The sequence below is a fragment of the Chanodichthys erythropterus genome, chromosome 23 (genome assembly GCF_024489055.1).
Source record: "Chanodichthys erythropterus isolate Z2021 chromosome 23, ASM2448905v1, whole genome shotgun sequence".
Classification (NCBI taxonomy): domain Eukaryota; kingdom Metazoa; phylum Chordata; class Actinopteri; order Cypriniformes; family Xenocyprididae; genus Chanodichthys; species Chanodichthys erythropterus.
The window spans coordinates 17,531,707-17,545,249 of record NC_090243.1 but is presented as its reverse complement, the minus strand read 5'-3'; the positions used below and the strand labels follow the sequence as shown (position 1 = coordinate 17,545,249).

Below are 13,543 nucleotides of genomic sequence, written 5' to 3'. Positions count from 1 at the left end.
AGTGTGTTATCAAAAGCTATTGAACTGGAACTGTGTGTGTCCATCAAAACAGCCTTAGACCTTTGATACTGAACTTTTTTAAGTTAAAATGACTTCATTAAACACTTTTCATTTGTTCTTTACATTAATATAAATATTTTCCAACTTCTTTTGAAAGGCTGTGAGTGTGTTATCAAAAGCTATTGAACTGGAACTGTGTGTGTGCATCAAAACAGCCTTAGACCTTTGATACTGAACTTTTTTAAGTTAAAATGACTTCATTAAACACTTTTCATTTGTTCTTTACATTAATATAAATATTTTCCAACTTCTTTTGAAAGGCTGTGAGTGTGTTATCAAAAGCTATTGAACTGGAACTGTGTGTGTCCATCAAAACAGCCTTAGACCTTTGATACTGAACTTCTTCAGTTAATATGACTTCATTAAACACTTTTCAACTGTTCTTTACATTAATATAAATATTTTACAACTTCTTTTAGACTGATATGAGGCTTTTTTCAAAAGATATTAATTTTAGAAATGTGTCAATACAAAATAGCTTTATTAGACTTTAAGGGTACAAACTATACTTTTCCAGTCAATATTACTATATTAAACACTATAAGTGTGTTCTTTACATTGAGATAAATATTTTGCAACTTCTTTTAGAATGTTCTGATGCTTTTTTCCAAAAATATTAATTTTAGAAATGTGTCAATACAAAATAGCTTTATTACAGTTTAAGGGTACAAAGTATCCTTTTCCAGGCAATATTTGTACATTAAACACCATGACTATGTTCTTTACATTGAGATAAATATTTGTAAACGTCTTTTACACTGATATGAGGCTTTTTTCCAAAGAAATTAATTTTAGAAGTGTGTCAATACAAAATAGCTTTATTAGACTTTAAGGGTACAAACTATACTTTTACAGTCAATATTACTATATTAAACACTATAAGTGTGTTCTTTACATTGAGATAAATATTTTGCAACTTCTTTTAGACTGATATGAGGCTTTTTTCAAAAGATATTAATTTTAGAAATGTGTCAATACAAAATAGTTTTATTACAGTTTAAGGGTACAAAGTATCCTTTTACAGTCAATATTACTATATTAAACACTATAAGTGTTTTCTTTACATTGAGATAAATATTTTGCAACTTCTTTTAGACTGATATGAGTCTTTTTTCCAAAGATATTAATTTTAGAAGTGTGTCAATACAAAATAGCTTTATTAGACTTTAAGGGTACAAACTACTCTTTTACAGTCAATATTACTATATTAAACACTATAAGTATGTTTGAATATGTTTGATTAACCAGTCATTTATGTTTTGTTTCTGTGTATTATTTATGTTTTAAAGTACTACCATAATAATGATAAATCAATGACAACTACATACATAACTATAAATGATTATGAATTTTTTTTTTTATAAAAACAAAATAATGTTCAAAATAATAAGAAAGTAAAACACTAATGTATAGTTGCCTATCTCCTTGGTTGTACAATAAAGTAAAAATACTTCTGTAATCAAAGATCTTTGACAAGTCATTTTTTACATAGAGCATAAACCACAACACTTTCTTAAAGTAAAAGAGGTTGTTATTGAAAACCCTTACATTGTTCATATCACTTCACTTGCATCCTATTTATGAAAAAAAGAAAAAAAGAAAAAAACATTTTAGGTGTTTTAAATGTTTTTGTAGATAATAAAAAGTCAACTATGAAATTACCCAATATCACAAATATTTCAACCTCCCAAATGCAAGTATTTCTTCCCCTAAAATTCATTCACATAAAAGACCAGCTGAGGACAACAAGCAACACAACAATATGACGCCTATACCAAATACTAAAAAAGTGTAAAGCGTTTACATAACATATCATATAGGCAATACATTTTTTCTTACAATGTAAGAACACTTTCAGCATAAGCTCCTCTAACTGAATAGCTTACAGACACAAATCACAAGTCCATGGTTCTTCCTGTGCTGGCACTTTAATGTTGAGACGATACCACCTCAGACAAATTTCACATTGTACCTGGAAGGAAAATAGGAAATGTTGTTAGATTTATTTGCACAGTGTTGTAATTATTAAATGTAGTTGTGAAAACACATGCTTTCACATAAAACAGAAAGTCAACAGCCAGAAATTGGATAAACAATACCCAGTCGTAGAGCACATCTACTGGATCTCTTTGTCTGTATCCACAGTTTGAGCATTGATCATCTTTGTGACGTATTTCTTTGCGTTCACACTTAATTGCTCCTCTTTTGGGGGTAATTCTTTTTGGGGGCAGTGTGTGATTATGGTAGTCTTACACAACATGAACTTTGCTTAGTTTCCATTATTACTGTTTTGGATCTAAAAATGCCAAATATCTTTTTTTAAAACAGACTATCATACCCGAATCTTTGGCATGCCTTTTCGGCTTCTTGCATTTCATTTGTACCACTCAGAGAGTCAAGCACGAAAAGGGTGTCAGTCTGAGCATATACAAACTAAATTGGATAAAAAGAAACAAATAAATTAGCAAATAAATGTCACTGAAAGATCAAACATGTCTAAATGGGCATATGTAGTAGCTTATCATTGAAATTAGCACTCTTTTACTTACCACAAACCTCCAGTGATTTTTGGTGATATTGACAAAAGTGATGACCCCATCATATTGCTCAAAGTTGACCTGTTTATCAAAAATTTAAAAGATCATGTCTGTGCAGTGTACATGTGAAAATTAAATATCATAAGTAGTTGCACTCACTTTTCAAAATCCTTGCTGTTCCATCTGCTCTCTTGTGCCATTTAAAATGACACCTGTGGTGTCATGGCTTAGCTGGTAGAGATTTGCATCCTCCTTATTCAGCACAGCTCTGAAATAGCACTCAATAGTCTAAAAAATGATAAAGCATTTCAATTTGAATCACATTACTTGATTGACATACACTGAGGACAACATTTACTGTTACATACAAATATAATTGTAATTATGCATTTAGATTTTTGTTCTGTAATGTGTACCTCTCCAAATAACCATTCATGTGGCCTCAGTGCATTGAATTCCTTGTGATATAAAAGGAACTCGAGATCCTGGCTAGGAGACTGAACAATGGCTACTAGCAGCTCTGTATGTTCCTTCTTCTTCAATAGCATCTGGATCTGTAATGATATGAAGTTCATAGAGTAAATAATAGTGTACCTTCATATATGCAATTAATAGTTTAAAGTTTTGTTCTAATGACTTCATTACCCGTTCATCTACATGGAGTCCATCTGCAGGAGGCTGACATGCATCAGAACTTGAAGTTTCCACTTCCACATCCTTCTTGATCCTCTTTTTGGGGAGCAGGTATTTTATGTGGAACAGAAAAGAATTTGGATTTGGTGGATGGGAAACGTTCTTCCTTCTTCTTCCAAGTTTCTTGAGACTGATCAAGGTTCAAAGGTGCCTCAGGTTGCCGCACAAGCTTTTGAGGAAGTTCATGCTTGATGATATGCTCTGTATACCTCACTTGAAGAGACTTGTGCATTTTTCTTATGAAGGTCCCTGGTTTGACTTTTTTTTTCTTTATGCATTATGGAATGTTTGACAATTCCAAACCACCTTTCAATGTGACAGTTGGTGATCTCTTGTTTTTGGTTGTTTCTTTGTTATCTCCATGTACTGTTCATGACATTCATTCATCAGGTCTCCCAACAGCAAGCCACTCCAAAGAGGAAAGATAGCAAGGTACATATCAAAGAGGACTGTGAGGATGCCTGGACAAAAGTATGGGTTGTCTTCTGTTGCCAACCCTGTGTCATCATCAACCATTTCTTCCTTCATCTCTTTCATAATCTGCTGAAAAAAGGCATAGAATGGTGATTTGCCACTGATGGTCGTTGCATGTGTTCTGTCTTCACTTTCACACATTTCCTAGTCTTCAGATTGGGGAGTTTCTTCCAGTGGCTCCTCTTTGGATCTTGAAATGACACTCTCCAAAATACGCAGACTTTCTTTGACGAGGTCTGTGTTTTGTTGGGTTGTGAGCAAGGCACATAATGCACAGAACACCTTTCTTGATTAAGTCATGTTGCTGGCATTTTGAAGTCTTGTGAAAGCATATATGGCAAAGTATCTCAGTCCTTTGTCATCTGTTTGCCTACAGATTGCCTGTCTGACAGCTTTCAGGATGTGAGCAGAGCAAATGTGTAGTACAATATATGACTTCATTTCATCCACTGATTTTTTTGTTCATGCAGAAGTCATATGCTCTGTTGAGGTAAGTGCTGATGTGCTCTTTGTTGAAAGCGAGCATCACACTTTGTATTAAAGCCCAGCTATAATCAGTTTCGACCTGGTGAATTTTTATTTGGGTGTACTTTGATAAATGCAAAGTGAATTGCATGAGCCAAAATGTGACTGGTGGTACTGAGTGCTTCATTGGAGAGCATTTCACAAATAGGCAGTGGTGGTGCATCTCGACCTGCATTTCCTGGAAGAGTGAGCGCATAGTACAACACCGGTTTGGGCTGTTCTGGAATTTTTGACACTACACCACCAGTGGCATCAAGATAGAGGGACACAGGAGACTTACTTCGCAAATGATGCACAAGAATGCTGATCCCCAACTCAGAGTACAAATGAACAATGAACTGATTCACACTGAAATGCTGTATGTAGCCTGGTATTTTGAAGTATTTTTCGTCAATGTCCTTAAATATTGTCTGCATTAAGGATATTTCCATCTTGATGTTAGAGTGTTTAATGAAGTCATTTTAACTGAAAAAGTTCAGTATCAAAGGTCTAAGGCTGTTTTGATGGACACACACAGTTCCAGTTCAATAGCTTTTGATAACACACTCACAGCCTTTCAAAGAAGTTGTAAAATATTTATATTAATGTAAAGAACAAATGAAAAGTGTTTAATGAAGTCATTTTAACTGAAAAAGTTCAGTATCAAAGGTCTAAGGCTGTTTTGATGCACACACACAGTTCCAGTTCAATAGCTTTTGATAACACACTCACAGCCTTTCAAAAGAAGTTGGAAAATATTTATATTAATGTAAAGAACAGTTGAAAAGTGTTTAATAAAGTCATATTTACTGAAAAAGTTCAGTATCAAAGGTCTAAGGCTGTTTTGATGCACACACACAGTTCCAGTTCAATAGCTTTTGATAACACACTCACAGCCTTTCAAAAGAAGTTGTAAAATATTTATATTAATGTAAAGAACAGTTGAAAAGTATTTAATGAAGTCATTTTAACTGAAAAAGTTCAGTATCAAAGGTCTAAGGCTGTTTTGATGCACACACACAGTTCCAGTTCAATAGCTTTTGATAACACACTCACAGCCTTTCAAAAGAAGTTGGAAAATATTTATATTAATGTAAAGAACAAATGAAAAGTGTTTAATGAAGTCATTTTAACTGAAAAAGTTCAGTATCAAAGGTCTAAGGCTGTTTTGATGCACACACACAGTTCCAGTTCAATAGCTTTTGATAACACACTCACAGCCTTTCAAAAGAAGTTGTAAAATATTTATATTAATGTAAAGAACAAATGAAAAGTGTTTAATGAAGTCATTTGAACTGAAAAAGTTCAGTATCAAAGGTCTAAGGCTTTTTTTTTTTTTGATGGACACACACAGTTCCAGTTCAATAGCTTTTGATAACACACTCACAGCTTTTCAAAAGAAGTTGGAAAATATTTATATTAATGTAAAGACCAAATGAAAAGTGTTTAATGAAGTCATTTTAACTGAAAAAGTTCAGTATCAAAGGTCTAAGGCTGTTTTGATGCACACACACAGTTCCAGTTCAATAGCTTTTGATAACACACTCACAGCCTTTCAAAAGAAGTTGTAAAATATTTATATTAATGTAAAGACCAAATGAAAAGTGTTTAATGAAGTCATTTTAACTGAAAAAGTTCAGTATCAAAGGTCTAAGGCTGTTTTGATGCACACACACAGTTCCAGTTCAATAGCTTTTGATAACACACTCACAGCCTTTCAAAAGAAGTTGTAAAATATTTATATTAATGTAAAGAACAAATGAAAAGTGTTTAATGAAGTCATTTGAACTGAAAAAGTTCAGTATCAAAGGTCTAAGGCTTTTTTTTTTTTGATGGACACACACAGTTCCAGTTCAATAGCTTTTGATAACACACTCACAGCTTTTCAAAAGAAGTTGGAAAATATTTATATTAATGTAAAGAACAAATGAAAAGTGTTTAATGAAGTCATTTTAACTTAAAAAAGTTCAGTATCAAAGGTCTAAGGCTGTTTTGATGCACACACACAGTTCCAGTTCAATAGCTTTTGATAACACACTCACAGCCTTTCAAAAGAAGTTGTAAAATATTTATATTAATGTAAAGAACAAATGAAAAGTGTTTAATGAAGTCATTTGAACTGAAAAAGTTCAGTATCAAAGGTCTAAGGCTTTTTTTTTTTTGATGGACACACACAGTTCCAGTTCAATAGCTTTTGATAACACACTCACAGCCGTTCAAAAGAAGTTGGAAAATATTTATATTAATGTAAAGAACAAATGAAAAGTGTTTAATGAAGTCATTTTAACTGAAAAAGTTCAGTATCAAAGGTCTAAGGCTGTTTTGATGCACACACACAGTTCCAGTTCAATAGCTTTTGATAACACACTCACAGCCTTTCAAAAGAAGTTGTAAAATATTTATATTAATGTAAAGAACAAATGAAAAGTGTTTAATGAAGTCATTTGAACTGAAAAAGTTCAGTATCAAAGGTCTAAGGCTTTTTTTTTTTTTTGATGGACACACACAGTTCCAGTTCAATAGCTTTTGATAACACACTCACAGCTTTTCAAAAGAAGTTGGAAAATATTTATATTAATGTAAAGAACAAATGAAAAGTGTTTAATGAAGTCATTTTAACTTAAAAAAGTTCAGTATCAAAGGTCTAAGGCTGTTTTGATGGACACACACAGTTCCAGTTCAATAGCTTTTGATAACACACTCACAGCCTTTCAAAAGAAGTTGTAAAATATTTATATTAATGTAAAGAACAAATGAAAAGTGTTTAATGAAGTCATTTGAACTGAAAAAGTTCAGTATCAAAGGTCTAAGGCTTTTTTTTTTTTTTGATGCACACACACAGTTCCAGTTCAATAGCTTTTGATAACACACTCACAGCTTTTCAAAAGAAGTTGGAAAATATTTATATTAATGTAAAGAACAAATGAAAAGTGTTTAATGAAGTCATTTTAACTTAAAAAAGTTCAGTATCAAAGGTCTAAGGCTGTTTTTTTTTTTGATGCACACACACAGTTCCAGTTCAATAGCTTTTGATAACACACTCACAGCCTTTCAAAAGAAGTTGTAAAATATTTATATTAATGTAAAGAACAGTTGAAAAGCGTTTAATGAAGTCATTTTAACTGAAAAAGTTCAGTATCAAAGGTCTAAGGCTTTTTTTTTTTTTGATGCACACACACAGTTCCAGTTCAATAGCTTTTGATAACACACTCACAGCCTTTCAAAAGAAGTTGTAAAATATTTATATTAATGTAAAGAACAGTTGAAAAGCGTTTAATGAAGTCATTTTAACTGAAAAAGTTCAGTATCAAAGGTCTAAGGCTGTTTTGATGCACACACACAGTTCCAGTTCAATAGCTTTTGATAACACACTCACAGCCTTTCAAAAGAAGTTGTAAAATATTTATATTAATGTAAAGAACAAATGAAAAGTGTTTAATGAAGTCATTTGAACTGAAAAAGTTCAGTATCAAAGGTCTAAGGCTTTTTTTTTTTTTGATGGACACACACAGTTCCAGTTCAATAGCTTTTGATAACACACTCACAGCTTTTCAAAAGAAGTTGGAAAATATTTATATTAATGTAAAGAACAAATGAAAAGTGTTTAATGAAGTCATTTTAACTGAAAAAGTTCAGTATCAAAGGTCTAAGGCTGTTTTGATGCACACACACAGTTCCAGTTCAATAGCTTTTGATAACACACTCACAACCTTTCAAAAGAAGTTGGAAAATATTTATATTAATGTAAAGAACAAATGAAAAGTGTTTAATGAAGTCATATTTACTGAAAAAGTTCAGTATCAAAGGTCTAAGGCTGTTTTGATGGACACAGACAGTTCCAGTTCAATAGCTTTTGATAACACACTCACAGCCTTTCAAAAGAAGTTGGAAAATATTTATATTAATGTAAAGAACAAATGAAAAGTGTTTAATGAAGTCATTTTAACTGAAAAAGTTCAGTATCAAAGGTCTAAGGCTGTTTTGATGCACAGTTCCAGTTCCACATAGTGCGCATTAGCGACATCTGGTGGTCAGACTTGTTTCTCCACCATATCTAAATCATCTAAATCACATATCTACGGTTTGAAAAAGCACTTGACCAAAGCTTCGGAAGTCCGTGACATACGGAATCACTCTTGTCTTGAATCAGTTATATCTAATATAAACTAATCTCATCTAAATTAATTAATTTGTGCCTCGAAGCCTCGGTATCAACCGTCCCATCACCAGACTTAAGTACCATGGACAGTGAGTCTTTATCACGCTGTCAATCGAAACTTGCACTTTGTAGATGGTGCCTCAGATTAACGATGACGTCACAGCACTCCATAGAGGTAAGTGTGTTTGTTTGCTGTCGAGTTCTACAGAAAATCGTGTTGTACTTTGTGCTCATAACAGTCAGTAACGATAATAAAATTAAATGAGCCTTTTTTAATGCTGATTCACAAAGTTATTGAAAGCGGAAGTCCGAATGTGCGAATATAAAACCAACTTTACCGAAGTGACGCACATGCGATACACTTCGGTAAAGTTTGTTTTATATTCGCACATTCGGACTTCTGATAAATTCAGACTTTCCAATAATTAATGTTTGCGAATTTTAAGCAGCGACATGATATTGACAACCAACGATTGTCAACTTACAACATTTTTCACAGTCGATCAAAATAGGCAAGTATTGTTTTAATGGCATATGAATACGGATGTCCGAATGTGCGAATATAAAACCAACTTTACCGAAGTATGCGATACGGGCAGATGAGGCCTAAGTGCGTCATTTGAAAAAATGCTCTTTGCATTGTTTATGCAAATTTCTATGTGTTAATGTCAAATGAACATGGAGTTAAATATGTTGAAATGTTGTTTATTCGCAGATTAACTGCTGTAATGATGTATATCTTGAACGGAATGTCTAATTGTATTTTTGGCCTTGTCTTTTGCAAGGTTGGGTTTTTTTTTTCTTCTTTCCCATCTCTGTCTGTCTTTTGCCAATCTTCTGCTTTCCATCATCTCTTGAGTCGGGTGCAGCATATTTTCTGGAATCGGACGATCGTCGAAGAAGACTTTGAACTTGAACTGTCCCTGCATTGCACTAGAAAGAGCCTGCGAGCAGGAACTGGCGAGCCATGCCCATATAAGGATCGAGCTACGTGAATCAAGAAAGTGGTAGGATTGTGCACACGCTTTTCCTTCGTTTTTCTGACTGAACTGTGTTGCTCAGAACTCAATTGCGGAAGACGGATCTCGTGTATGCAGCACTGAACTGAGTTAAAGTTTGGTGAAACCCTAATCCACACTGGGACTCTTATTGTGAGCATTAAGGGTTATCTATTGTAATTTTTCTTTTTCTTTTTTTTCCTCTCTACTGATTTTCTACCCTCAAATTACACTGTCATATTATTTGGCTTTATTTTTTATTTTATTTTTGTTGCTGTTGTATTTCTGAAGAACAAGAGGGAAAAAGGTATTTCAAAGTGTCATTTGGAGGAATTGTATTCAAAGTCAAATTCAAAGTCATTATCTATATTAAATAAGCCAATTAGAAACAAATTGAATAAATAGGTGAAATAAAAATTTTATATTATTATATATATCTATATTCCATATTAGCAGAATAAGAGGCTTTATTAGATTGAATCTAAATAGGTTAAAAGAGATAAACAAATAATTAATAACATAGAAAAATAAATAGAAAAATAGAGAATTTAAATAAGGGTTATAAGAAGAAATACATTTATTTATTTTACTCTTTTCATTTATTTCATTCTCCATTACTCCTTTTTGGTCAATATCCATTTTTTGTTTTGTTTTTTTTTTGTTTTGTTTATTGGTTTTGATGATGTATTGAAACTCTGACTTATTATTATTATATTTTTTTCTTTTATTATTGCATTATTAACATTCCCTTTAATATACTTTACCTGTTTCTGATGCAGCCAGTGTTGTCGTCATTTTCTTCTACCCCTGTTGCTGACACAGTCTCTTGAGCGAGTCTGATCTTCTGGTCGCTGGTCCAAATTTAGAACCCGTGTATTCCTTTTCCACTCATTTCTGTTATTTACTGTTTGAGAGGGAGGGTCGCACTTGCGCCGCGACGCGCGCGTTACAGAAAGTTGGCGAGCCAGCCAGGAGACTGTTGCTTAGCAACAAGGACAGCAGTAGGAAAGCCAGAAAACAAGAACATTTTTTTTTACGAGAAAAAAAAAAAAACAGTGTTGAGCTAACTTCGCGATAATGGAAATCATAGAGAGAGAAAACGTGAATGTGGAAAATGCTCTCATAGTCAAAGGCCTCACGTTAACCGAGACCGATAGCGAGCTAGAGACATTCTTGCAAAAGTATGGCTCAATTAGACGTAATCTGATAATTGATGACCAAACTTCTGAGTTCCATCACCATGGTATTGTGGAATATGCTCACAGCACTTCCATGTTGAACTTAACACCCTTGTTACCCTTAACCCTGGGAAGTCTCTCAAACCCGAGTGTTACATTCCAAGTACGAGCTCTGGCTAGCGTCTGTAAGCAGACAGCTAGTGGTACGGTCACTGAAGAGTATCTTGAAACGTTGAAGGCCCTTGCTAGAGGAAGTGGGAAGTCTTTCTTAGATGTGCTTAAGGGGGAGTTGGAAAAGCTTCAGGAAGCCCACTCCGCTAACCGTTCTCCATTAAGAGCACAAAATGCGAGCTTTAATGATTCTGAGAGTGTGGAAGCAATCGTTCCAGAACCTGTGTGTTGTTCCCCGATGCCCTTGTCTAGCTCTGCTGAAATGCGAACCCCAGAATCAAAAGACCCAACCAAGAGACGTGAGGCCTCTATGACCTTCCCAAATCCAGAAAACATTGTTGATGGTGTTACTGTGACTACTAACCCTACCTTTCCTGCGAGCATTGCTGACCCACCGGGTATTCAAAGAATGGTGGTAGAGCACATAGTGAAGACTGCTGATGCCACAATGGCACAGCAGGCCTCAGTTCGACTTAGAGTTTTCTCAGGGAGGAGCCCGCGCCCTCCAAATGAACCTGATTTTGATACTTGGCGAGCAAGTGTAGATCTCCTGTTAAGTGACCCGTCGGTTTCAGACTTGCATAGAGCACGGAGGATCTTAGACAGCTTGTTGCTTCCAGCTGCAGACGTAGTGAAACATGTGCGAACTCCAGCTTTGCCGGTGGTATATCTTGAGTTGCTGGAGTCAGTCTATGGTTCTGTAGAGGATGGTGATGAACTTTTAGCCAAGTTCATGGGCACCTTACAGAATCAGGGAGAAAAGTCGTCAGATTTTTTGCATCGGTTAGAAGTTATTTTGAGTACAATGATTAGGAGGGGAGGCATTGCGGAGAGAGATCACGATCGTTGCCTCTTGAAACAGTTCATGAGAGGGTGTTGGGATGATGGTCTCATAGCCAGCCTTCAGTTAGGAAGGAGGGAGGCTCACCCACCCACCTTTGCTGAGTTAGTTGTATTAATCCGAACAGAGGAGGGTAAGCATGCTTCCAAGGAAGAGCGGATGAAAAAGTACCTTGGGTTGTCAAAAGCTCCTAATTCCTACCCGAGACCACGAGCTGCCCCTCACCAAGTATCAGCTTATTCTCATGAGACATCAAATTCTGACACTTCTGAAACAGACCTCATAAAGAAACAACTTGCAGAGGTCCAGGCCCAAGTTGCTAATTAAGGTCAAACCACAGGCCATAAGCGACCGAGTGCATCCTCTGAGAAGGTGGAGTTGAGCACTTTGAGGAAAGTAGTGGAAGATTTGCGTACTCAGGTAACCACTCTGAAGGCATCCATGGCCCAAGAAGTAAGGCGCGAAAATTCAGATGACTCAGAAATCGCTAAGCTGCGACAACAAGTCGCTGAGCTGCAGGCTCAGAGTGTTACTCAAAAGGGTTATAGAGACTACCCCCGCGAGATTGCTAGTCCTCGAGTTCTCCCGCCTCAGAATTCGTTTGAGACAGACATTGGTAGAAGTGCTAGAAGGTTCCAACCAATGACCAATCGACCTCGCCCTGGATATTGTTTCAGATGCGGAGAAGACGGGCATTTGGCCGTTGCTTGTGATAATGCTGCGAACCCCGCGAAGGTTGAGGAAAAGAGGCGTAAGTTGAGGGAGCAACAGGCTCACTGGGACTCGCTGCGTGGTCATTCCCCTTTGCCTTTAAACTAAGTGAAGTCTCTGTAGCGGGGCATACAGAGACGAGGTGTAAAAGTATCCGCCCTAAATGTTACAAGCAAGAGCCTGTTACGAACAGTCATCATAAGTCTCCTCTAAAAAGCCTGCCGAAGGGGTTAGTAGGGGTTAAGTGCACTGCGCAGATCACTATTGATGGAAAGGAAGTAGATTGTCTCCTTGACACAGGGTCTCAGGTCACTAACGTCACATAACTCAGATAATTCACAGCACATAGAAACACTTTCACCTAGATATTATCACATAGAGACTGTGTCTGTACCTCGAACTAGTAAATACAAAAAACTTCCAAAACCTTTTAAGGGTAAAAATTTAATTGATGTTCAAAAAATGAAAATCACAGATAAATCAGATAAACAAATGATAAAGCTTGGGTTACTGAATATTAGATCTATTTCTTCAAAAGCACTTATTGTAAATGAAATTATCACAGACAATAAACTAGACTTGCTGTGTTTGACAGAAACCTGGCTAAAACCAGACGATTACATTACTTTAAATGAATCTAGTCCTCAAGGTTATGATTATCGACACAATCCTCGACAGAAAGGCAAAGGGGGAGGTGTTGCTGTAATTTATAGTAATATATTCAGAATCATTCAAAAGAATTTCAAATATAATTCCTTTGAAGTGATGGTGCTTTATGTAACATTATGTAAGTTGACATTTGTGCTGGCTACTGTATACAGGCCACCAGGGCACCATACTGACTTTATCAAAGAATTTGCTGAGTTTCTATCAGAGTTAGTACTGGCTGCGGATAAAGTCCTTGTTGTTGGTGATTTTAATATCCATGTAGATAATAATAAAGACGCATTTGGATTGGCATTTGCAGATATTTTAAACTCTATTGGAGTTAAACAACACGTGTCAGGACCCACTCATTGTCGTAATCATACCCTAGATCTAATACTGTCGCATGGAATAGATATTGATGCTGTTGAAATTCTACAGCAGAGCGATGATATATCAGATCATTATTTAGTCTCGTGTATAATACAATTAGCCAAGGCTACAAAACCACCACCCAGCCATAAATATTGTAGAAAAATCACGTCTGCCACTAAAGATTGCTTTATAAATAA

The 13,543-nt window shown here is 35.3% G+C and overlaps 1 long non-coding RNA gene across 1 annotated transcript; it reads right to left on the bottom strand.

Moving 5' to 3' along the window:
* Window positions 1-2,396: 2,396 nt before the first annotated feature.
* LOC137013409 (uncharacterized) lies at window positions 2,397-3,505 on the bottom strand. The gene is made up of 3 exons (XR_010893723.1): window positions 3,243-3,505; window positions 2,610-3,151; window positions 2,397-2,493 (listed from the first exon to the last, which is right to left on the bottom strand). It is a non-coding gene; the product is annotated as an uncharacterized lncRNA (long non-coding RNA).
* Between the last annotated feature and the right edge of the window lie 10,038 nt (window positions 3,506-13,543).